General features: G+C 36.8%; 11 non-coding genes across 11 annotated transcripts; all 11 read right to left on the minus strand.

Annotated features, from left to right (window-relative positions):
- Positions 1-1,932: 1,932 nt before the first annotated feature.
- Trnae-uuc (transfer RNA glutamic acid (anticodon UUC)) lies at positions 1,933-2,004 on the minus strand. The gene has a single exon. It is a non-coding gene; the product is annotated as a tRNA-Glu (tRNA).
- A 2,336-nt stretch (positions 2,005-4,340) lies between these two features.
- Positions 4,341-4,412, minus strand: Trnae-uuc (transfer RNA glutamic acid (anticodon UUC)). Its single transcript has one exon. It is a non-coding gene; the product is annotated as a tRNA-Glu (tRNA).
- Positions 4,413-6,797: 2,385 nt separating this feature from the next.
- On the minus strand, positions 6,798-6,869 carry Trnae-uuc (transfer RNA glutamic acid (anticodon UUC)). The gene has a single exon. It is a non-coding gene; the product is annotated as a tRNA-Glu (tRNA).
- Positions 6,870-9,210: 2,341 nt separating this feature from the next.
- On the minus strand, positions 9,211-9,282 carry Trnae-uuc (transfer RNA glutamic acid (anticodon UUC)). The gene has a single exon. It is a non-coding gene; the product is annotated as a tRNA-Glu (tRNA).
- A 2,335-nt stretch (positions 9,283-11,617) lies between these two features.
- Trnae-uuc (transfer RNA glutamic acid (anticodon UUC)) lies at positions 11,618-11,689 on the minus strand. The gene has a single exon. It is a non-coding gene; the product is annotated as a tRNA-Glu (tRNA).
- Positions 11,690-14,015: 2,326 nt separating this feature from the next.
- Positions 14,016-14,087, minus strand: Trnae-uuc (transfer RNA glutamic acid (anticodon UUC)). Its single transcript has one exon. It is a non-coding gene; the product is annotated as a tRNA-Glu (tRNA).
- A 2,349-nt stretch (positions 14,088-16,436) lies between these two features.
- Trnae-uuc (transfer RNA glutamic acid (anticodon UUC)) lies at positions 16,437-16,508 on the minus strand. The gene has a single exon. It is a non-coding gene; the product is annotated as a tRNA-Glu (tRNA).
- Positions 16,509-18,840: 2,332 nt separating this feature from the next.
- Positions 18,841-18,912, minus strand: Trnae-uuc (transfer RNA glutamic acid (anticodon UUC)). Its single transcript has one exon. It is a non-coding gene; the product is annotated as a tRNA-Glu (tRNA).
- A 2,365-nt stretch (positions 18,913-21,277) lies between these two features.
- On the minus strand, positions 21,278-21,349 carry Trnae-uuc (transfer RNA glutamic acid (anticodon UUC)). The gene has a single exon. It is a non-coding gene; the product is annotated as a tRNA-Glu (tRNA).
- Positions 21,350-23,728: 2,379 nt separating this feature from the next.
- Positions 23,729-23,800, minus strand: Trnae-uuc (transfer RNA glutamic acid (anticodon UUC)). Its single transcript has one exon. It is a non-coding gene; the product is annotated as a tRNA-Glu (tRNA).
- A 2,379-nt stretch (positions 23,801-26,179) lies between these two features.
- Positions 26,180-26,251, minus strand: Trnae-uuc (transfer RNA glutamic acid (anticodon UUC)). The gene has a single exon. It is a non-coding gene; the product is annotated as a tRNA-Glu (tRNA).
- Between the last annotated feature and the right edge of the window lie 699 nt (positions 26,252-26,950).

Consider the following 26,950-nt stretch of genomic DNA (forward strand, 5'->3'; position numbering starts at 1 on the left):
GTAGGAAAAAATAAATGTTTACAATCCTTGGCAACGCTTTCATCCAAATATATTTTAAATGTGTTGCTTTACTTCTTTTCAATGATTGAAAACGATATGAATTGTGACATATTACGTTGTCATGCGCTGTATGTGTGTGCATATATGTATGTATGTATGTATGTATGTATGTATGTATGTATGTATGTATGTATGTATGTATGTGTGTGTGTGTGTGTATGTATGTATGTATGTATGTATGTATGATTGTGTGTATGTATGTATATATGTATGTATGTATGTATGTATGTATGTATGTATGTATGTATGCAGGCACATCCACCTATATATGTGCATTATCAGGACTGTTGAATAACCATATTAATATATAACAAATATTGTACCAGTGACATTAATCTCTACTTCCAGGCAAAAAGTTTTGATTAGTTTTAGAAATGTTAGCTATGGAAAATATGCAACTCTCCTGCAACACATTGAGGTGGCAGGGTCCAGTTTCGTAAATTGGCCCCTGGCAAATTTCTTAACTTAAGGCTATGGTGTGACTTTTTCAGCTATTATTGTTTAGTATTTATAGATATGGATATATTTGTGAACTAGGAGTTTTGGGCTTGTGTTGTTCTTGACATTGATGTCAGGCATGTACACCTTCCATAGTTGCTCTGCAGTATGTTGATAGTGAAATACCAATAGTTGGCTAGGAAGAAGAGCTAACCTCCCATAGCAGTAGACACGTGGGTTCAAGGCAACTAGAGTATCTCAAAAACGGCTTGCATGACAACTATTCTGAATTGCATCAAACTATTTAGTAGACAATGTTTTTCAAAATTTTCATCCAGGGAAAAGGCTTGCGCTTGCACTGTGAGCACCACATGCTGTCAAAAATGGCATTTGGATGTGAAAAATGCAGGTATAAAATAGGGGTTGGGGTGCATAAACCTCTTCTGCTGTGAACTGCCATTGACTTCTCTGGTCAAGTGAATACTGTTCTTATGCTTTGTTTTAATATAGGTATCTAAAAATATGGACCTTTTTGACCTCACTTGTGTATTTGACCTTTTTATGATTTTTTTATACTAGGTCGCTGATTGCTGCATTAAATTTGTACATAAAAACTGGACCTTGCCCCCCCCCGAAGTCCGCGGCGGAAGCTGAAAGGTTTCTCTAGGGTTAATAACACCCTTGAACCGGTCCTGTCTAAATGATAATGTCAAGTGTTTCAGTCCTATTTCTTTCTGATATTTGTGAGTTCCAGCCATGTGTAATTCAGCCTTCTCCAATGCTTTGATAATCTCTCCGCCTTTCTCCTCCAGAACTGTATGGTCCATGAACTGTCTCTTCACTGTTCCTTGTCTAGATTGTGAAGATTGTTCACTTCCATTATAATTCATTGACTGCAAACAGTTTCCAGAAGTGGCTAAATTAGATGAACTTTCTGACGATGGTGTTGATTGATGATAGGGATGCTGATGATGAATATCTGACATCGATAGATTGAAAAATTACTTTGTAAAAGGAAAATAGCGCTACAATGTTTAATGTAGTCAATATTTTTGACGGTTCTTCGATTTTTTGTCTAAAACCGATTTTTCAGTACATTGGATATTGCCTGATTAGAACGATACTTGTTAAGTGATTAGGACTCATCAAGTATGAAAAAAATCATAATTCCGGTACCCTATGCCAGTCCATAAAACGATTTATTTCTGTTGTAAAGTCGGACGATTGGTTGACTTGTTATGTCTAAATAAAAGTGTTCCATTTCAAATCTTGAATATTCATCGTTTATCTTGGGGAAAATTGGAACAGTACAAACAATGATAATAATAATAATATTAATATGTTTCTGATAATTTGTCCCGCTAGTCTTCAACTCAGGTAATAGCACAACACCAAACGTCTTGAGAGCCGCAGGGTTTCCTATAATAAAAAGTGTTCCGATGCCGGGGATCGAACCCGGGCCGCCTGGGTGAAAACCAGGAATCCTAACCACTAGACCACATCGGAGTCGATATACACGCTTCTTCCTAACAGGTACATAAATAAACTCTATAGTACCGCCTTGACGGTGCAAAAACCATCTAAAACTTATAACACTATGGGATGACTAAATGGATAATGGGCAGTTTTATCAGAAATGGTCACTGTTTCCAAACAAATTTGCACTGAGGAGAAAAACGAAAATGACATCTATGAACATATCTTAAACATGAGAGAAATGCCAAAGGATGAGAAATAGCACTCAGTCATCATGAAATGGAGATACTACAATACCTGTGCAGAGGCTGGACGGGATATCTTGACCAATTATTCAATGCCCGCGAGTCAAAAGGTACTCTGTTGACTATATGTTATATAATCTTTGTACATGAACACACTGTATTATAATGCTTTACATCCAGTATAAAGATGATCCTACTAGCCGCAGTGAAGGAACTAATAAGCTGGTTCATTATTAGCAGGTGGATACAGTAGGATCAAAAAAATGTTTACAATCCATGGCAACGCTTTCATCCAAATATATTTTAAGTGTATTGCTTTACTTCTTGGCTATGATTGAAAACGATATGAATTGTGACATATTACGTAGTCATGCGCTGTATGTGTGTGCATATATGTATGTATGTATGTATGTATGTATGTGTGTGTGTGTATGTATATATGTATGTATGTATGCATGTGTGATTCTGTGTATGTATGTATGTATGTATGTATGTATGTATGCAGGCACATCCACCTACATATGTGCATTATCAGGACTGTTGAATAACCATATTAATATATAACAAATATTGTACCAGTGACATTAATCTCTACTTCCAGGCAAAAAGTTTTGATTAGTTTTAGAAATGTTAGCTATGGAAAATATGCAACTCTCCTGCAACACATTGAGGTGGCAGGGTCCAGTTTCGTAAATTGGCCCCTGGCAAATTTCTTAACTTAAGGCTATGGTGTGACTTTTTCAGCTATTATTGTTTAGTATTTATATATATGGATATATTTGTGAACTAGGAGTTTTGGGCTTGTGTTGTTCTTGAAATTGATGTCAGGCATGTACACCTTCCATAGTTACTCTGCAGTATGTTGATAGTGAAATACCAATAGTTGGCTAGGAAGAAGAGCTAACCTCCCATAGCAGTAGACACGTGGGTTCAATGCAACTAGAGTATCTCAAAAACGGCTTGGATGACAACTATTCTGAATTGCATCAAACTATTTAGTAGACAATGTTTTTCAAAATTTTCATCCAGGGAAAAGGCTTGCGCTTGCACTGTGAGCACCACATACTGTCAAAAATGGCATTTGGATGTGAAAAATGCAGGTATAAAATAGGGGTTGGGGTGCATAAACCTCTTCTGCTGTGAACTGCCATTGACTTCTCTGGTCAAGTGAATACTGTTCTTATGCTTTGTTTTAATATAGCTATCTAAAAATATGGACCTTTTTGACCTCACTTGTGTATTTGACTTTTTATGATTTTTTTATACTAGGTCGCTGATTGCTGCATTAAATTTGTACATAAAAACTGGACCTTGCCCCCCGAAGTCCGCGGCGGAAGCTGAAAGGTTTCTCTAGGGTTAATAACACCCTTGCACCGGTCCTGTCTAAATGATAATGTCAAGTGTTTCAGTCCTATTTCTTTCTGATATTTGTGAGTTCCAGCCATGTGTAATTCAGCCTTCTCCAATGCTTTGATAATCTCTCCGCCTTTCTCCTCCAGAACTGTATGGTCCATGAACTGTCTCTTCACTGTTCCTTGTCTAGATTGTGAAGATTGTTCACTTCCATTATAATTCATTGACTGCAAACAGTTTCCAGAAGTGGCTAAATTAGATGAACTTTCTGACGATGGTGTTGATTGATGATAGGGATGCTGATGATGAATATCTGACATCGATAGATTGAAAAATTACTTTGTAAAAGGAAAATAGCGCTACAATGTTTAATGTAGTCAATATTTTTGACGGTTCTTCGATTTTTTGTCTAAAACCGATTTTTCAGTACATTGGATATTGCCTGATTAGAACGATACTTGTTAAGTGATTAGGACTCATCAAGTATGAAAAAAATCATAATTCCGGTACCCTATGCCAGTCCATAAAACGATTTATTTCTGTTGTAAAGTCGGACGATTGGTTGACTTGTTATGTCTAAATAAAAGTGTTCCATTTCAAATCTTGAATATTCATCGTTTATCTTGGGGAAAATTGGAACAGTACAAACAATGATAATAATAATAATATTAATATGTTTCTGATAATTTGTCCCGCTAGTCTTCAACTCAGGTAATAGCACAACACCAAACGTCTTGAGAGCCGCAGGGTTTCCTATAATAAAAAGTGTTCCGATGCCGGGGATCGAACCCGGGCCGCCTGGGTGAAAACCAGGAATCCTAACCACTAGACCACATCGGAGTCGATATACACGCTTCTTCCTAACAGGTACATAAATAAACTCTATAGTACCGCCTTGACGGTGCAAAAACCATCTAAAACTTATAACACTATGGGATGACTAAATGGATAATGGGCAGTTTTATCAGAAATGGTCACTGTTTCCAAACAAATTTGCACTGAGGAGAAAAACAAAAATGACATCTATGAACATATCTTAAACATGAGAGAAATGCCAAAGGATGAGAAATAGCACTCAGTCATCATGAAATGGAGATACTACAATACCTGTGCAGAGGTTGGACGGGATATCTTGACCAATTATTCAACGCCCGCGAGTCACAAGGTACTCTGTTGACTATATGTTATATAATCTTTGTACATGAACACACTGTATTATAATGCTTTACATCCAGTATAAAGATGATCCTACTAGTCGCAGTGATGGAACTAATAAGCTGGTTCATTATTAACAGGTGGATACAGTAGGAAAAAATAAATGTTTACAATCCTTGGCAACGCTTTCATCCAAATATATTTTAAATGTGTTGCTTTACTTCTTTTCAATGATTGAAAACGATATGAATTGTGACATATTACGTTGTCATGCGCTGTATGTGTGTGCATATATGTATGTATGTATGTATGTATGTATGTATGTATGTATGTATGTATGTATGTATGTGTGTGTGTGTGTGTATGTATGTATGTATGTATGTATGTATGATTGTGTGTATGTATGTATATATGTATGTATGTATGTATGTATGTATGTATGTATGTATGCAGGCACATCCACCTATATATGTGCATTATCAGGACTGTTGAATAACCATATTAATATATAACAAATATTGTACCAGTGACATTAATCTCTACTTCCAGGCAAAAAGTTTTGATTAGTTTTAGAAATGTTAGCTATGGAAAATATGCAACTCTCCTGCAACACATTGAGGTGGCAGGGTCCAGTTTCGTAAATTGGCCCCTGGCAAATTTCTTAACTTAAGGCTATGGTGTGACTTTTTCAGCTATTATTGTTTAGTATTTATAGATATGGATATATTTGTGAACTAGGAGTTTTGGGCTTGTGTTGTTCTTGACATTGATGTCAGGCATGTACACCTTCCATAGTTGCTCTGCAGTATGTTGATAGTGAAATACCAATAGTTGGCTAGGAAGAAGAGCTAACCTCCCATAGCAGTAGACACGTGGGTTCAAGGCAACTAGAGTATCTCAAAAACGGCTTGCATGACAACTATTCTGAATTGCATCAAACTATTTAGTAACAATGTTTTTCAAAATTTTCATCCAGGGAAAAGGCTTGCGCTTGCACTGTGAGCACCACATGCTGTCAAAAATGGCATTTGGATGTGAAAAATGCAGGTATAAAATAGGGGTTGGGGTGCATAAACCTCTTCTGCTGTGAACTGCCATTGACTTCTCTGGTCAAGTGAATACTGTTCTTATGCCTTGTTTTAATACAGGTATCTAAAAATATGGACCTTTTTGACCTCACTTGTGTATTTGACCTTTTTATGATTTTTTTATACTAGGTCGCTGATTGCTGCATTAAATTTGTACATAAAAACTGGACCTTGCCCCCCCCGAAGTCCGCGGCGGAAGCTGAAAGGTTTCTCTAGGGTTAATAACACCCTTGCACCGGTCCTGTCTAAATGATAATGTCAAGTGTTTCAGTCCTATTTCTTTCTGATATTTGTGAGTTCCAGCCATGTGTAATTCAGCCTTCTCCAATGCTTTGATAATCTCTCCGCCTTTCTCCTCCAGAACTGTATGGTCCATGAACTGTCTCTTCACTGTTCCTTGTCTAGATTGTGAAGATTGTTCACTTCCATTATAATTCATTGACTGCAAACAGTTTCCAGAAGTGGCTAAATTAGATGAACTTTCTGACGATGGTGTTGATTGATGATAGGGATGCTGATGATGAATATCTGTCATCGATAGATTGAAAAATTACTTTGTAAAAGGAAAATAGCGCTACAATGTTTAATGTAGTCAATATTTTTGACGGTTCTTCGATTTTTTGTCTAAAACCGATTTTTCAGTACATTGGATATTGCCTGATTAGAACGATACTTGTTAAGTGATTAGGACTCATCAAGTATGAAAAAATCATAATTCCGGTACCCTATGCCAGTCCATAAAACGATTTATTTCTGTTGTAAAGTCGGACGATTGGTTGACTTGTTATGTCTAAATAAAAGTGTTCCATTTCAAATCTTGAATATTCATCGTTTATCTTGGGGAAAATTGGAACAGTACAAACAATGATAATAATAATAATATTAATATGTTTCTGATAATTTGTCCCGCTAGTCTTCAACTCAGGTAATAGCACAACACCAAACGTCTTGAGAGCCGCAGGGTTTCCTATAATAAAAAGTGTTCCGATGCCGGGGATCGAACCCGGGCCGCCTGGGTGAAAACCAGGAATCCTAACCACTAGACCACATCGGAGTCGATATACACGCTTCTTCCTAACAGGTACATAAATAAACTCTATAGTACCGCCTTGACGGTGCAAAAACCATCTAAAACTTATAACACTATGGGATTACTAAATGGATAATGGGCAATTTTATCAGAAATGGTCACTGTTTCCAAACAAATTTGCAATGAGGAGAAAAACGAAAATGACATCTATGAACATATCTTAAACATGAGAGAAATGCCAAAGGATGAGAAATAGCACTCAGTCATCATGAAATGGAGATACTACAATACCTGTGCAGAGGCTGGACGGGATATCTTGACCAATTATTCAATGCCCGCGAGTCAAAAGGTACTCTGTTGACTATATGTTATATAATCTTTGTACATGAACACACTGTATTATAATGCTTTACATCCAGTATAAAGATGATCCTACTAGCCGCAGTGAAGGAACTAATAAGCTGGTTCATTATTAGCAGGTGGATACAGTAGGATCAAAAAAATGTTTACAATCCATGGCAACGCTTTCATCCAAATATATTTTAAGTGTATTGCTTTACTTCTTGGCTATGATTGAAAACGATATGAATTGTGACATATTACGTAGTCATGAGCTGTATGTGTGTGCATATATGTATGTATGTATGTATGTATGTATGTATGTGTGTGTGTGTATGTATATATGTATGTATGTATGCATGTGTGATTCTGTGTATGTATGTATGTATGTATGTATGTATGTATGCAGGCACATCCACCTACATATGTGCATTATCAGGACTGTTGAATAACCATATTAATATATAACAAATATTGTACCAGTGACATTAATCTCTACTTCCAGGCAAAAAGTTTTGATTAGTTTTAGAAATGTTAGCTATGGAAAATATGCAACTCTCCTGCAACACATTGAGGTGGCAGGGTCCAGTTTCGTAAATTGGCCCCTGGAAAATTTCTTAACTTAAGGCTATGGTGTGACTTTTTCAGCTATTATTGTTTAGTATTTATATATATGGATATATTTGTGAACTAGGAGTTTTGGGCTTGTGTTGTTCTTGACATTGATGTCAGGCATGTACACCTTCCATAGTTGCTCTGCAGTATGTTGATAGTGAAATACCAATAGTTGGCTAGGAAGAAGAGCTAACCTCCCATAGCAGTAGACACGTGGGTTCAAGGCAACTAGAGTATCTCAAAAACGGCTTGCATGACAACTATTCTGAATTGCATCAAACTATTTAGTAACAATGTTTTTCAAAATTTTCATCCAGGGAAAAGGCTTGCGCTTGCACTGTGAGCACCACATGCTGTCAAAAATGGCATTTGGATGTGAAAAATGCAGGTATAAAATAGGGGTTGGGGTGCATAAACCTCTTCTGCTGTGAACTGCCATTGACTTCTCTGGTCAAGTGAATACTGTTCTTATGCTTTGTTTTAATACAGGTATCTAAAAATATGGACCTTTTTGACCTCACTTGTGTATTTGACCTTTTTATGATTTTTTTATACTAGGTCGCTGATTGCTGCATTAAATTTGTACATAAAAACTGGACCTTGCCCCCCCCGAAGTCCGCGGCGGAAGCTGAAAGGTTTCTCTAGGGTTAATAACACCCTTGCACCGGTCCTGTCTAAATGATAATGTCAAGTGTTTCAGTCCTATTTCTTTCTGATATTTGTGAGTTCCAGCCATGTGTAATTCAGCCTTCTCCAATGCTTTGATAATCTCTCCGCCTTTCTCCTCCAGAACTGTATGGTCCATGAACTGTCTCTTCACTGTTCCTTGTCTAGATTGTGAAGATTGTTCACTTCCATTATAATTCATTGACTGCAAACAGTTTCCAGAAGTGGCTAAATTAGATGAACTTTCTGACGATGGTGTTGATTGATGATAGGGATGCTGATGATGAATATCTGTCATCGATAGATTGAAAAATTACTTTGTAAAAGGAAAATAGCGCTACAATGTTTAATGTAGTCAATATTTTTGACGGTTCTTCGATTTTTTGTCTAAAACCGATTTTTCAGTACATTGGATATTGCCTGATTAGAACGATACTTGTTAAGTGATTAGGACTCATCAAGTATGAAAAAATCATAATTCCGGTACCCTATGCCAGTCCATAAAACGATTTATTTCTGTTGTAAAGTCGGACGATTGGTTGACTTGTTATGTCTAAATAAAAGTGTTCCATTTCAAATCTTGAATATTCATCGTTTATCTTGGGGAAAATTGGAACAGTACAAACAATGATAATAATAATAATATTAATATGTTTCTGATAATTTGTCCCGCTAGTCTTCAACTCAGGTAATAGCACAACACCAAACGTCTTGAGAGCCGCAGGGTTTCCTATAATAAAAAGTGTTCCGATGCCGGGGATCGAACCCGGGCCGCCTGGGTGAAAACCAGGAATCCTAACCACTAGACCACATCGGAGTCGATATACACGCTTCTTCCTAACAGGTACATAAATAAACTCTATAGTACCGCCTTGACGGTGCAAAAACCATCTAAAACTTATAACACTATGGGATTACTAAATGGATAATGGGCAATTTTATCAGAAATGGTCACTGTTTCCAAACAAATTTGCAATGAGGAGAAAAACGAAAATGACATCTATGAACATATCTTAAACATGAGAGAAATGCCAAAGGATGAGAAATAGCACTCAGTCATCATGAAATGGAGATACTACAATACCTGTGCAGAGGCTGGACGGGATATCTTGACCAATTATTCAATGCCCGCGAGTCAAAAGGTACTCTGTTGACTATATGTTATATAATCTTTGTACATGAACACACTGTATTATAATGCTTTACATCCAGTATAAAGATGATCCTACTAGCCGCAGTGAAGGAACTAATAAGCTGGTTCATTATTAGCAGGTGGATACAGTAGGATCAAAAAAATGTTTACAATCCATGGCAACGCTTTCATCCAAATATATTTTAAGTGTATTGCTTTACTTCTTGGCTATGATTGAAAACGATATGAATTGTGACATATTACGTAGTCATGCGCTGTATGTGTGTGCATATATGTATGTATGTATGTATGTATGTATGTATGTGTGTGTGTGTATGTATATATGTATGTATGTATGCATGTGTGATTCTGTGTATGTATGTATGTATGTATGTATGTATGCAGGCACATCCACCTACATATGTGCATTATCAGGACTGTTGAATAACCATATTAATATATAACAAATATTGTACCAGTGACATTAATCTCTACTTCCAGGCAAAAAGTTTTGATTAGTTTTAGAAATGTTAGCTATGGAAAATATGCAACTCTCCTGCAACACATTGAGGTGGCAGGGTCCAGTTTCGTAAATTGGCCCCTGGCAAATTTCTTAACTTAAGGCTATGGTGTGACTTTTTCAGCTATTATTGTTTAGTATTTATATATATGGATATATTTGTGAACTAGGAGTTTTGGGCTTGTGTTGTTCTTGAAATTGATGTCAGGCATGTACACCTTCCATAGTTACTCTGCAGTATGTTGATAGTGAAATACCAATAGTTGGCTAGGAAGAAGAGCTAACCTCCCATAGCAGTAGACACGTGGGTTCAATGCAACTAGAGTATCTCAAAAACGGCTTGGATGACAACTATTCTGAATTGCATCAAACTATTTAGTAGACAATGTTTTTCAAAATTTTCATCCAGGGAAAAGGCTTGCGCTTGCACTGTGAGCACCACATACTGTCAAAAATGGCATTTGGATGTGAAAAATGCAGGTATAAAATAGGGGTTGGGGTGCATAAACCTCTTCTGCTGTGAACTGCCATTTACTTCTCTGGTCAAGTGAATACTGTTCTTATGCTTTGTTTTAATATAGCTATCTAAAAATATGGACCTTTTTGACCTCACTTGTGTATTTGACTTTTTATGATTTTTTTATACTAGGTCGCTGATTGCTGCATTAAATTTGTACATAAAAACTGGACCTTGCCCCCCGAAGTCCGCGGCGGAAGCTGAAAGGTTTCTCTAGGGTTAATAACAACCTTGCACCGGTCCTGTCTAAATGATAATGTCAAGTGTTTCAGTCCTATTTCTTTCTGATATTTGTGAGTTCCAGCCATGTGTAATTCAGCCTTCTCCAATGCTTTGATAATCTCTCCGCCTTTCTCCTCCAGAACTGTATGGTCCATGAACTGTCTCTTCACTGTTCCTTGTCTAGATTGTGAAGATTGTTCACTTCCATTATAATTCATTGACTGCAAACAGTTTCCAGAAGTGGCTAAATTAGATGAACTTTCTGACGATGGTGTTGATTGATGATAGGGATGCTGATGATGAATATCTGACATCGATAGATTGAAAAATTACTTTGTAAAAGGAAAATAGCGCTACAATGTTTAATGTAGTCAATATTTTTGACGGTTCTTCGATTTTTTGTCTAAAACCGATTTTTCAGTACATTGGATATTGCCTGATTAGAACGATACTTGTTAAGTGATTAGGACTCATCAAGTATGAAAAAATCATAATTCCGGTACCCTATGCCAGTCCATAAAACGATTTATTTCTGTTGTAAAGTCGGACGATTGGTTGACTTGTTATGTCTAAATAAAAGTGTTCCATTTCAAATCTTGAATATTCATCGTTTATCTTGGGGAAAATTGGAACAGTACAAACAATGATAATAATAATAATATTAATATGTTTCTGATAATTTGTCCCGCTAGTCTTCAACTCAGGTAATAGCACAACACCAAACGTCTTGAGAGCCGCAGGGTTTCCTATAATAAAAAGTGTTCCGATGCCGGGGATCGAACCCGGGCCGCCTGGGTGAAAACCAGGAATCCTAACCACTAGACCACATCGGAGTCGATATACACGCTTCTTCCTAACAGGTACATAAATAAACTCTATAGTACCGCCTTGACGGTGCAAAACCATCTAAAACTTATAACACTATGGGATTACTAAATGGATAATGGGCAATTTTATCAGAAATGGTCACTGTTTCCAAACAAATTTGCAATGAGGAGAAAAACGAAAATGACATCTATGAACATATCTTAAACATGAGAGAAATGCCAAAGGATGAGAAATAGCACTCAGTCATCATGAAATGGAGATACTACAATACCTGTGCAGAGGCTGGACGGGATATCTTGACCAATTATTCAATGCCCGCGAGTCAAAAGGTACTCTGTTGACTATATGTTATATAATCTTTGTACATGAACACACTGTATTATAATGCTTTACATCCAGTATAAAGATGATCCTACTAGCCGCAGTGAAGGAACTAATAAGCTGGTTCATTATTAGCAGGTGGATACAGTAGGATCAAAAAAATGTTTACAATCCATGGCAACGCTTTCATCCAAATATATTTTAAGTGTATTGCTTTACTTCTTGGCTATGATTGAAAACGATATGAATTGTGACATATTACGTAGTCATGCGCTGTATGTGTGTGCATATATGTATGTATGTATGTATGTATGTGTGTGTGTGTATGTATATATGTATGTATGTATGCATGTGTGATTCTGTGTATGTATGTATGTATGTATGTATGTATGCAGGCACATCCACCTACATATGTGCATTATCAGGACTGTTGAATAACCATATTAATATATAACAAATATTGTACCAGTGACATTAATCTCTACTTCCAGGCAAAAAGTTTTGATTAGTTTTAGAAATGTTAGCTATGGAAAATATGCAACTCTCCTGCAACACATTGAGGTGGCAGGGTCCAGTTTCGTAAATTGGCCCCTGGCAAATTTCTTAACTTAAGGCTATGGTGTGACTTTTTCAGCTATTATTGTTTAGTATTTATATATATGGATATATTTGTGAACTAGGAGTTTTGGGCTTGTGTTGTTCTTGAAATTGATGTCAGGCATGTACACCTTCCATAGTTACTCTGCAGTATGTTGATAGTGAAATACCAATAGTTGGCTAGGAAGAAGAGCTAACCTCCCATAGCAGTAGACACGTGGGTTCAATGCAACTAGAGTATCTCAAAAACGGCTTGGATGACAACTATTCTGAATTGCATCAAACTATTTAGTAGACAATGTTTTTCAAAATTTTCATCCAGGGAAAAGGCTTGCGCTTGCACTGTGAGCACCACATACTGTCAAAAATGGCATTTGGATGTGAAAAATGCAGGTATAAAATAGGGGTTGGGGTGCATAAACCTCTTCTGCTGTGAACTGCCATTTACTTCTCTGGTCAAGTGAATACTGTTCTTATGCTTTGTTTTAATATAGCTATCTAAAAATATGGACCTTTTTGACCTCACTTGTGTATTTGACTTTTTATGATTTTTTTATACTAGGTCGCTGATTGCTGCATTAAATTTGTACATAAAAACTGGACCTTGCCCCCCGAAGTCCGCGGCGGAAGCTGAAAGGTTTCTCTAGGGTTAATAACAACCTTGCACCGGTCCTGTCTAAATGATAATGTCAAGTGTTTCAGTCCTATTTCTTTCTGATATTTGTGAGTTCCAGCCATGTGTAATTCAGCCTTCTCCAATGCTTTGATAATCTCTCCGCCTTTCTCCTCCAGAACTGTATGGTCCATGAACTGTCTCTTCACTGTTCCTTGTCTAGATTGTGAAGATTGTTCACTTCCATTATAATTCATTGACTGCAAACAGTTTCCAGAAGTGGCTAAATTAGATGAACTTTCTGACGATGGTGTTGATTGGTGATAGGGATGCTGATGATGAATATCTGACATCGATAGATTGAAAAATTACTTTGTAAAAGGAAAATAGCGCTACAATGTTTAATGTAGTCAATATTTTTGACGGTTCTTCGATTTTTTGTCTAAAACCGATTTTTCAGTACATTGGATATTGCCTGATTAGAACGATACTTGTTAAGTGATTAGGACTCATCAAGTATGAAAAAATCATAATTCCGGTACCCTATGCCAGTCCATAAAACGATTTATTTCTGTTGTAAAGTCGGACGATTGGTTGACTTGTTATGTCTAAATAAAAGTGTTCCATTTCAAATCTTGAATATTCATCGTTTATCTTGGTGAAAATTGGAACAGTACAAACAATGATAATAATAATAATATTAATATGTTTCTGATAATTTGTCCCGCTAGTCTTCAACTCAGGTAATAGCACAACACCAAACGTCTTGAGAGCCGCAGGGTTTCCTATAATAAAAAGTGTTCCGATGCCGGGGATCGAACCCGGGCCGCCTGGGTGAAAACCAGGAATCCTAACCACTAGACCACATCGGAGTCGATATACACGCTTCTTCCTAACAGGTACATAAATAAACTCTATAGTACCGCCTTGATGGTGCAAAAACCATCTAAAACTTATAACACTATGGGATGACTAAATGGATAATGGGCAGTTTTATCAGAAATGGTCACTGTTTCCAAACAAATTTGCACTGAGGAGAAAAACAAAAATGACATCTATGAACATATCTTAAACATGAGAGAAATGCCAAAGGATGAGAAATAGCACTCAGTCATCATGAAATGGAGATACTACAATACCTGTGCAGAGGTTGGACGGGATATCTTGACCAATTATTCAACGCCCGCGAGTCACAAGGTACTCTGTTGACTATATGTTACATAATCTTTGTACATGAACACACTGTATTATAATGCTTTACATCCAGTATAAAGATGATCCTACTAGTCGCAGTGATGGAACTAATAAGCTGGTTCATTATTAACAGGTGGATACAGTAGGAAAAAATAAATGTTTACAATCCTTGGCAACGCTTTCATCCAAATATATTTTAAATGTGTTGCTTTACTTCTTTTCAATGATTGAAAACGATATGAATTGTGACATATTACGTTGTCATGCGCTGTATGTGTGTGCATATATGTATGTATGTATGTATGTATGTATGTATGTGTGTGTGTGTGTGTGTATGTATGTATGTATGTATGTATGTATGATTGTGTGTATGTATGTATATATGTATGTATGTATGTATGTATGCAGGCACATCCACCTATATATGTGCATTATCAGGACTGTTGAATAACCATATTAATATATAACAAATATTGTACCAGTGACATTAATCTCTACTTCCAGGCAAAAAGTTTTGATTAGTTTTAGAAATGTTAGCTATGGAAAATATGCAACTCTCCTGCAACACATTGAGGTGGCAGGGTCCAGTTTCGTAAATTGGCCCCTGGCAAATTTCTTCACTTAAGGCTATGGTGTGACTTTTTCAGCTATTATTGTTTAGTATTTATAGATATGGATATATTTGTGAACTAGGAGTTTTGGGCTTGTGTTGTTCTTGACATTGATGTCAGGCATGTACACCTTCCATAGTTGCTCTGCAGTATGTTGATAGTGAAATACCAATAGTTGGCTAGGAAGAAGAGCTAACCTCCCATAGCAGTAGACACGTGGGTTCAAGGCAACTAGAGTATCTCAAAAACGGCTTCCATGACAACTATTCTGAATTGCATCAAACTATTTAGTAGACAATGTTTTTCAAAATTTTCATCCAGGGAAAAGGCTTGCGCTTGCACTGTGAGCACCACATGCTGTCAAAAATGGCATTTGGATGTGAAAAATGCAGGTATAAAATAGGGGTTGGGGTGCATAAACCTCTTCTGCTGTGAACTGCCATTGACTTCTCTGGTCAAGTGAATACTGTTCTTATGCTTTGTTTTAATATAGCTATCTAAAAATATGGACCTTTTTGACCTCACTTGTGTATTTGACCTTTTTATGATTTTTTTATACTAGGTCGCTGATTGCTGCATTAAATTTGTACATAAAAACTGGACCTTGCCCCCCCCGAAGTCCGCGGCGGAAGCTGAAAGGTTTCTCTAGGGTTAATAACACCCTTGCACCGGTCCTGTCTAAATGATAATGTCAAGTGTTTCAGTCCTATTTCTTTCTGATATTTGTGAGTTCCAGCCATGTGTAATTCAGCCTTCTCCAATGCTTTGATAATCTCTCCGCCTTTCTCCTCCAGAACTGTATGGTCCATGAACTGTCTCTTCACTGTTCCTTGTCTAGATTGTGAAGATTGTTCACTTCCATTATAATTCATTGACTGCAAACAGTTTCCAGAAGTGGCTAAATTAGATGAACTTTCTGACGATGGTGTTGATTGATGATAGGGATGCTGATGATGAATATCTGACATCGATAGATTGAAAAATTACTTTGTAAAAGGAAAATAGCGCTACAATGTTTAATGTAGTCAATATTTTTGACGGTTCTTCGATTTTTTGTCTAAAACCGATTTTTCAGTACATTGGATATTGCCTGATTAGAACGATACTTGTTAAGTGATTAGGACTCATCAAGTATGAAAAAAATCATAATTCCGGTACCCTATGCCAGTCCATAAAACGATTTATTTCTGTTGTAAAGTCGGACGATTGGTTGACTTGTTATGTCTAAATAAAAGTGTTCCATTTCAAATCTTGAATATTCATCGTTTATCTTGGGGAAAATTGGAACAGTACAAACAATGATAATAATAATAATATTAATATGTTTCTGATAATTTGTCCCGCTAGTCTTCAACTCAGGTAATAGCACAACACCAAACGTCTTGAGAGCCGCAGGGTTTCCTATAATAAAAAGTGTTCCGATGCCGGGGATCGAACCCGGGCCGCCTGGGTGAAAACCAGGAATCCTAACCACTAGACCACATCGGAGTCGATATACACGCTTCTTCCTAACAGGTACATAAATAAACTCTATAGTACCGCCTTGACGGTGCAAAAACCATCTAAAACTTATAATACTATGGGATTACTAAATGGATAATGGGCAATTTTATCAGAAATGGTCACTGTTTCCAAACAAATTTGCAATGAGGAGAAAAACGAAAATGACATCTATGAACATATCTTAAACATGAGAGAAATGCCAAAGGATGAGAAATAGCACTCAGTCATCATGAAATGGAGATACTACAATACCTGTGCAGAGGCTGGACGGGATATCTTGACCAATTATTCAATGCCCGCGAGTCAAAAGGTACTCTGTTGACTATATGTTATATAATCTTTGTACATGAACACACTGTATTATAATGCTTTACATCCAGTATAAAGATGATCCTACTAGCCGCAGTGAAGGAACTAATAAGCTGGTTCATTATTAGCAGGTGGATACAGTAGGATCAAAAAAATGTTTACAATCCATGGCAACGCTTTCATCCAAATATATTTTAAGTGTATTGCTTTACTTCTTGGCTATGATTGAAAACGATATGAATTGTGACATATTACGTAGTCATGCGCTGTATGTGTGTGCATATATGTATGTATGTATGTATGTATGTGTGTGTGTGTATGTATATATGTATGTATGTATGCATGTGTGATTCTGTGTATGTATGTATGTATGTATGTATGTATGTATGCAGGCACATCCACCTACATATGTGCATTATCAGGACTGTTGAATAACCATATTAATATATAACAAATATTGTACCAGTGACATTAATCTCTACTTCCAGGCAAAAAGTTTTGATTAGTTTTAGAAATGTTAGCTATGGAAAATATGCAACTCTCCTGCAACACATTGAGGTGGCAGGGTCCAGTTTCGTAAATTGGCCCCTGGCAAATTTCTTAACTTAAGGCTATGGTGTGACTTTTTCAGCTATTATTGTTTAGTATTTATATATATGGATATATTTGTGAACTAGGAGTTTTGGGCTTGTGTTGTTCTTGAAATTGATGTCAGGCATGTACACCTTCCATAGTTACTCTGCAGTATGTTGATAGTGAAATACCAATAGTTGGCTAGGAAGAAGAGCTAACCTCCCATAGCAGTAGACACGTGGGTTCAATGCAACTAGAGTATCTCAAAAACGGCTTGGATGACAACTATTCTGAATTGCATCAAACTATTTAGTAGACAATGTTTTTCAAAATTTTCATCCAGGGAAAAGGCTTGCGCTTGCACTGTGAGCACCACATACTGTCAAAAATGGCATTTGGATGTGAAAAATGCAGGTATAAAATAGGGGTTGGGGTGCATAAACCTCTTCTGCTGTGAACTGCCATTGACTTCTCTGGTCAAGTGAATACTGTTCTTATGCTTTGTTTTAATATAGCTATCTAAAAATATGGACCTTTTTGACCTCACTTGTGTATTTGACTTTTTATGATTTTTTTATACTAGGTCGCTGATTGCTGCATTAAATTTGTACATAAAAACTGGACCTTGCCCCCCGAAGTCCGCGGCGGAAGCTGAAAGGTTTCTCTAGGGTTAATAACACCCTTGCACCGGTCCTGTCTAAATGATAATGTCAAGTGTTTCAGTCCTATTTCTTTCTGATATTTGTGAGTTCCAGCCATGTGTAATTCAGCCTTCTCCAATGCTTTGATAATCTCTCCGCCTTTCTCCTCCAGAACTGTATGGTCCATGAACTGTCTCTTCACTGTTCCTTGTCTAGATTGTGAAGATTGTTCACTTCCATTATAATTCATTGACTGCAAACAGTTTCCAGAAGTGGCTAAATTAGATGAACTTTCTGACGATGGTGTTGATTGATGATAGGGATGCTGATGATGAATATCTGACATCGATAGATTGAAAAATTACTTTGTAAAAGGAAAATAGCGCTACAATGTTTAATGTAGTCAATATTTTTGACGGTTCTTCGATTTTTTGTCTAAAACCGATTTTTCAGTACATTGGATATTGCCTGATTAGAACGATACTTGTTAAGTGATTAGGACTCATCAAGTATGAAAAAAATCATAATTCCGGTACCCTATGCCAGTCCATAAAACGATTTATTTCTGTTGTAAAGTCGGACGATTGGTTGACTTGTTATGTCTAAATAAAAGTGTTCCATTTCAAATCTTGAATATTCATCGTTTATCTTGGGGAAAATTGGAACAGTACAAACAATGATAATAATAATAATATTAATATGTTTCTGATAATTTGTCCCGCTAGTCTTCAACTCAGGTAATAGCACAACACCAAACGTCTTGAGAGCCGCAGGGTTTCCTATAATAAAAAGTGTTCCGATGCCGGGGATCGAACCCGGGCCGCCTGGGTGAAAACCAGGAATCCTAACCACTAGACCACATCGGAGTCGATATACACGCTTCTTCCTAACAGGTACATAAATAAACTCTATAGTACCGCCTTGACGGTGCAAAAACCATCTAAAACTTATAACACTATGGGATGACTAAATGGATAATGGGCAGTTTTATCAGAAATGGTCACTGTTTCCAAACAAATTTGCACTGAGGAGAAAAACAAAAATGACATCTATGAACATATCTTAAACATGAGAGAAATGCCAAAGGATGAGAAATAGCACTCAGTCATCATGAAATGGAGATACTACAATACCTGTGCAGAGGTTGGACGGGATATCTTGACCAATTATTCAACGCCCGCGAGTCACAAGGTACTCTGTTGACTATATGTTATATAATCTTTGTACATGAACACACTGTATTATAATGCTTTACATCCAGTATAAAGATGATCCTACTAGTCGCAGTGATGGAACTAATAAGCTGGTTCATTATTAACAGGTGGATACAGTAGGAAAAAATAAATGTTTACAATCCTTGGCAACGCTTTCATCCAAATATATTTTAAATGTGTTGCTTTACTTCTTTTCAATGATTGAAAACGATATGAATTGTGACATATTACGTAGTCATGCGCTGTATGTGTGTGCATATATGTATGTATGTATGTATGTATGTATGTATGTATGTATGTGTGTGTGTGTGTGTATGTATGTATGTATGTATGTATGTATGATTGTGTGTATGTATGTATATATGTATGTATGTATGTATGTATGTATGCAGGCACATCCACCTATATATGTGCATTATCAGGACTGTTGAATAACCATATTAATATATAACAAATATTGTACCAGTGACATTAATCTCTACTTCCAGGCAAAAAGTTTTGATTAGTTTTAGAAATGTTAGCTATGGAAAATATGCAACTCTCCTGCAACACATTGAGGTGGCAGGGTCCAGTTTCGTAAATTGGCCCCTGGCAAATTTCTTAACTTAAGGCTATGGTGTGACTTTTTCAGCTATTATTGTTTAGTATTTATAGATATGGATATATTTGTGAACTAGGAGTTTTGGGCTTGTGTTGTTCTTGACATTGATGTCAGGCATGTACACCTTCCATAGTTGCTCTGCAGTATGTTGATAGTGAAATACCAATAGTTGGCTAGGAAGAAGAGCTAACCTCCCATAGCAGTAGACACGTGGGTTCAAGGCAACTAGAGTATCTCAAAAACGGCTTGCATGACAACTATTCTGAATTGCATCAAACTATTTAGTAGACAATGTTTTTCAAAATTTTCATCCAGGGAAAAGGCTTGCGCTTGCTCTGTGAGCACCACATGCTGTCAAAAATGGCATTTGGATGTGAAAAATGCAGGTATAAAATAGGGGTTGGGGTGCATAAACCTCTTCTGCTGTGAACTGCCATTGACTTCTCTGGTCAAGTGAATACTGTTCTTATGCTTTGTTTTAATATAGGTATCTAAAAATATGGACCTTTTTGACCTCAATTGTGTATTTGACCTTTTTATGATTTTTTTATACTAGGTCGCTGATTGCTGCATTAAATTTGTACATAAAAACTGGACCTTGCCCCCCCCCCCCCCGAAGTCCGCGGCGGAAGCTGAAAGGTTTCTCTAGGGTTAATAACACCCTTGCACCGGTCCTGTCTAAATGATAATGTCAAGTGTTTCAGTCCTATTTCTTTCTGATATTTGTGAGTTCCAGCCATGTGTAATTCAGCCTTCTCCAATGCTTTGATAATCTCTCCGCCTTTCTCCTCCAGAACTGTATGGTCCATGAACTGTCTCTTCACTGTTCCTTGTCTAGATTGTGAAGATTGTTCACTTCCATTATAATTCATTGACTGCAAACAGTTTCCAGAAGTGGCTAAATTAGATGAACTTTCTGACGATGGTGTTGATTGATGATAGGGATGCTGATGATGAATATCTGACATCGATAAATTGAAAAATTACTTTGTAAAAGGAAAATAGCGCTACAATGTTTAATGTAGTCAATATTTTTGACGGTTCTTCGATTTTTTGTCTAAAACCGATTTTTCAGTACATTGGATATTGCCTGATTAGAACGATACTTGTTAAGTGATTCGGACTCATCAAGTATGAAAAAAATCATAATTCCGGTACCCTATGCCAGTCCATAAAACGATTTATTTCTGTTGTAAAGTCGGACGATTGGTTGACTTGTTATGTCTAAATAAAAGTGTTCCATTTCAAATCTTGAATATTCATCGTTTATCTTGGGGAAAATTGGAACAGTACAAACAATGATAATAATAATAATATTAATATGTTTCTGATAATTTGTCCCGCTAGTCTTCAACTCAGGTAATAGCACAACACCAAACGTCTTGAGAGCCGCAGGGTTTCCTATAATAAAAAGTGTTCCGATGCCGGGGATCGAACCCGGGCCGCCTGGGTGAAAACCAGGAATCCTAACCACTAGACCACATCGGAGTCGATATACACGCTTCTTCCTAACAGGTACATAAATAAACTCTATAGTACCGCCTTGACGGTGCAAAAACCATCTAAAACTTATAACACTATGGGATGACTAAATGGATAATGGGCAGTTTTATCAGAAATGGTCACTGTTTCCAAACAAATTTGCACTGAGGAGAAAAACGAAAATGACATCTATGAACATATCTTAAACATGAGAGAAATGCCAAAGGATGAGAAATAGCACTCAGTCATCATGAAATGGAGATACTACAATACCTGTGCAGAGGCTGGACGGGATATCTTGACCAATTATTCAATGCCCGCGAGTCAAAAGGTACTCTGTTGACTATATGTTATATAATCTTTGTACATGAACACACTGTATTATAATGCTTTACATCCAGTATAAAGATGATCCTACTAGCCGCAGTGAAGGAACTAATAAGCTGGTTCATTATTAGCAGGTGGATACAGTAGGATCAAAAAAATGTTTACAATCCATGGCAACGCTTTCATCCAAATATATTTTAAGTGTATTGCTTTACTTCTTGGCTATGATTGAAAACGATATGAATTGTGACATATTACGTAGTCATGCGCTGTATGTGTGTGCATATATGTATGTATGTATGTATGTATGTATGTATGTATGTATGTATGTATGTATGTATGTATGTATGTAAGTATGTATGTGTGTGTGTGTATGTATATATGTATGTATGTATGCATGTGTGATTCTGTGTATGTATGTATGTATGTATGTATGTATGCAGGCACATCCACCTACATATGTGCATTATCAGGACTGTTGAATAACCATATTAATATATAACAAATATTGTACCAGTGACATTAATCTCTACTTCCAGGCAAAAAGTTTTGATTAGTTTTAGAAATGTTAGCTATGGAAAATATGCAACTCTCCTGCAACACATTGAGGTGGCAGGGTCCAGTTTCGTAAATTGGCCCCTGGCAAATTTCTTACTTAAGGCTATGGTGTGACTTTTTCAGCTATTATTGTTTAGTATTTATATATATGGATATATTTGTGAACTAGGAGTTTTGGGCTTGTGTTGTTCTTGAAATTGATGTCAGGCATGTACACCTTCCATAGTTACTCTGCAGTATGTTGATAGTGAAATACCAATAGTTGGCTAGGAAGAAGAGCTAACCTCCCATAGCAGTAGACACGTGGGTTCAATGCAACTAGAGTATCTCAAAAACGGCTTGGATGACAACTATTCTGAATTGCATCAAACTATTTAGTAGACAATGTTTTTCAAAATTTTCATCCAGGGAAAAGGCTTGCGCTTGCACTGTGAGCACCACATACTGTCAAAAATGGCATTTGGATGTGAAAAATGCAGGTATAAAATAGGGGTTGGGGTGCATAAACCTCTTCTGCTGTGAACTGCCATTGACTTCTCTGGTCAAGTGAATACTGTTCTTATGCTTTGTTTTAATATAGCTATCTAAAAATATGGACCTTTTTGACCTCACTTGTGTATTTGACTTTTTATGATTTTTTTATACTAGGTCGCTGATTGCTGCATTAAATTTGTACATAAAAACTGGACCTTGCCCCCCGAAGTCCGCGGCGGAAGCTGAAAGGTTTCTCTAGGGTTAATAACACCCTTGCACCGGTCCTGTCTAAATGATAATGTCAAGTGTTTCAGTCCTATTTCTTTCTGATATTTGTGAGTTCCAGCCATGTGTAATTCAGCCTTCTCCAATGCTTTGATAATCTCTCCGCCTTTCTCCTCCAGAACTGTATGGTCCATGAACTGTCTCTTCACTGTTCCTTGTCTAGATTGTGAAGATTGTTCACTTCCATTATAATTCATTGACTGCAAACAGTTTCCAGAAGTGGCTAAATTAGATGAACTTTCTGACGATGGTGTTGATTGATGATAGGGATGCTGATGATGAATATCTGACATCGATAGATTGAAAAATTACTTTGTAAAAGGAAAATAGCGCTACAATGTTTAATGTAGTCAATATTTTTGACGGTTCTTCGATTTTTTGTCTAAAACCGATTTTTCAGTACATTGGATATTGCCTGATTAGAACGATACTTGTTAAGTGATTAGGACTCATCAAGTATGAAAAAAATCATAATTCCGGTACCCTATGCCAGTCCATAAAACGATTTATTTCTGTTGTAAAGTCGGACGATTGGTTGACTTGTTATGTCGAAATAAAAGTGTTCGATTTCAAATCTTGAATATTCATCGTTTCTCTTGGGGAAAATTGGAACAGTACAAACAATGATAATAATAATAATATTAATATGTTTCTGATAATTTGTCCCGCTAGTCTTCAACTCAGGTAATAGCACAACACCAAACGTCTTGAGAGCCGCAGGGTTTCCTATAATAAAAAGTGTTCCGATGCCGGGGATCGAACCCGGGCCGCCTGGGTGAAAACCAGGAATCCTAACCACTAGACCACATCGGAGTCGATATACACGCTTCTTCCTAACAGGTACATAAATAAACTCTATAGTACCGCCTTGACGGTGCAAAAACCATCTAAAACTTATAACACTATGGGATGACTAAATGGATAATGGGCAGTTTTATCAGAAATGGTCACTGTTTCCAAACAAATTTGCACTGAGGAGAAAAACAAAAATGACATCTATGAACATATCTTAAACATGAGAGAAATGCCAAAGGATGAGAAATAGCACTCAGTCATCATGAAATGGAGATACTACAATACCTGTGCAGAGGCTGGACGGGATATCTTGACCAATTATTCAACGCCCGCGAGTCACAAGGTACTCTGTTGACTATATGTTATATAATCTTTGTACATGAACACACTGTATTATAATGCTTTACATCCAGTATAAAGATGATCCTACTAGTCGCAGTGATGGAACTAATAAGCTGGTTCATTATTAACAGGTGGATACAGTAGGAAAAAATAAATGTTTACAATCCTTGGCAACGCTTTCATCCAAATATATTTTAAATGTGTTGCTTTACTTCTTTTCAATGATTGAAAACGATATGAATTGTGACATATTACGTTGTCATGCGCTGTATGTGTGTGCATATATGTATGTATGTATGTATGTATGTATGTATGTATGTATGTATGTATGTATGTATGTGTGTGTGTGTGTGTATGTATGTATGTATGTATGTATGATTGTGTGTATGTATGTATATATGTATGTATGTATGTATGTATGTATGTATGCAGGCACATCCACCTATATATGTGCATTATCAGGACTGTTGAATAACCATATTAATATATAACAAATATTGTACCAGTGACATTAATCTCTACTTCCAGGCAAAAAGTTTTGATTAGTTTTAGAAATGTTAGCTATGGAAAATATGCAACTCTCCTGCAACACATTGAGGTGGCAGGGTCCAGTTTCGTAAATTGGCCCCTGGCAAATTTCTTAACTTAAGGCTATGGTGTGACTTTTTCAGCTATTATTGTTTAGTATTTATAGATATGGATATATTTGTGAACTAGGAGTTTTGGGCTTGTGTTGTTCTTGACATTGATGTCAGGCATGTACACCTTCCATAGTTGCTCTGCAGTATGTTGATAGTGAAATACCAATAGTTGGCTAGGAAGAAGAGCTAAGCTCCCATAGGAGTAGACACGTGGGTTCAATGCAACTAGAGTATCTCAAAAACGGCTTGCATGACAACTATTCTGAATTGCATCAAACTATTTAGTAGACAATGTTTTTCAAAATTTTCATCCAGGGAAAAGGCTTGCGCTTGCACTGTGAGCACCACATGCTGTCAAAAATGGCATTTGGATGTGAAAAATGCAGGTATAAAATAGGGGTTGGGGTGCATAAACCTCTTCTGCTGTGAACTGCCATTGACTTCTCTGGTCAAGTGAATACTGTTCTTATGCTTTGTTTTAATATAGCTATCTAAAAATATGGACCTTTTTGACCTCACTTGTGTATTTGACCTTTTTATGATTTTTTTATACTAGGTCGCTGATTGCTGCATTAAATTTGTACATAAAAACTGGACCTTGCCCCCCCCCCCCGAAGTCCGCGGCGGAAGCTGAAAGGTTTCTCTAGGGTTAATAACACCCTTGCACCGGTCCTGTCTAAATGATAATGTCAAGTGTTTCAGTCCTATTTCTTTCTGATATTTGTGAGTTCCAGCCATGTGTAATTCAGCCTTCTCCAATGCTTTGATAATCTCTCCGCCTTTCTCCTCCAGAACTGTATGGTCCATGAACTGTCTTTTCACTGTTCCTTGTCTAGATTGTGAAGATTGTTCACTTCCATTATAATTCATTGACTGCAAACAGTTTCCAGAAGTGGCTAAATTAGATGAACTTTCTGACGATGGTGTTGATTGATGATAGGGATGCTGATGATGAATATCTGACATCGATAGATTGAAAAATTACTTTGTAAAAGGAAAATAGCGCTACAATGTTTAATGTAGTCAATATTTTTGACGGTTCTTCGATTTTTTGTCTAAAACCGATTTTTCAGTACATTGGATATTGCCTGATTAGAACGATACTTGTTAAGTGATTAGGACTCATCAAGTATGAAAAAAATCATAATTCCGGTACCCTATGCCAGTCCATAAAACGATTTATTTCTGTTGTAAAGTCGGACGATTGGTTGACTTGTTATGTCTAAATAAAAGTGTTCCATTTCAAATCTTGAATATTCATCGTTTATCTTGGGGAAAATTGGAACAGTACAAACAATGATAATAATAATAATATTTATATGTTTCTGATAATTTGTCCCGCTAGTCTTCAACTCAGGTAATAGCACAACACCAAACGTCTTGAGAGCCGCAGGGTTTCCTATAATAAAAAGTGTTCCGATGCCGGGGATCGAACCCGGGCCGCCTGGGTGAAAACCAGGAATCCTAACCACTAGACCACATCGGAGTCGATATACACGCTTCTTCCTAACAGGTACATAAATAAACTCTATAGTACCGCCTTGACGGTGCAAAAACCATCTAAAACTTATAACACTATGGGATTACTAAATGGATAATGGGCAATTTTATCAGAAATGGTCACTGTTTCCAAACAAATTTGCAATGAGGAGAAAAACGAAAATGACATCTATGAACATATCTTAAACATGAGAGAAATGCCAAAGGATGAGAAATAGCACTCAGTCATCATGAAATGGAGATACTACAATACCTGTGCAGAGGCTGGACGGGATATCTTGACCAATTATTCAATGCCCGCGAGTCAAAAGGTACTCTGTTGACTATATGTTATATAATCTTTGTACATGAACACACTGTATTATAATGCTTTACATCCAGTATAAAGATGATCCTACTAGCCGCAGTGAAGGAACTAATAAGCTGGTTCATTATTAGCAGGTGGATACAGTAGGATCAAAAAAATGTTTACAATCCATGGCAACGCTTTCATCCAAATATATTTTAAGTGTATTGCTTTACTTCTTGGCTATGATTGAAAACGATATGAATTGTGACATATTACGTAGTCATGCGCTGTATGTGTGTGCATATATGTATGTATGTATGTATGTATGTATGTATGTATGTATGTGTGTGTGTGTATGTATATATGTATGTATGTATGCATGTGTGATTCTGTGTA

This window comes from Sinohyriopsis cumingii, chromosome 10, assembly GCF_028554795.1.
Source record: "Sinohyriopsis cumingii isolate HCF-2022 chromosome 10, ASM2855479v2, whole genome shotgun sequence".
NCBI lineage: Eukaryota > Metazoa > Mollusca > Bivalvia > Unionida > Unionidae > Sinohyriopsis > Sinohyriopsis cumingii.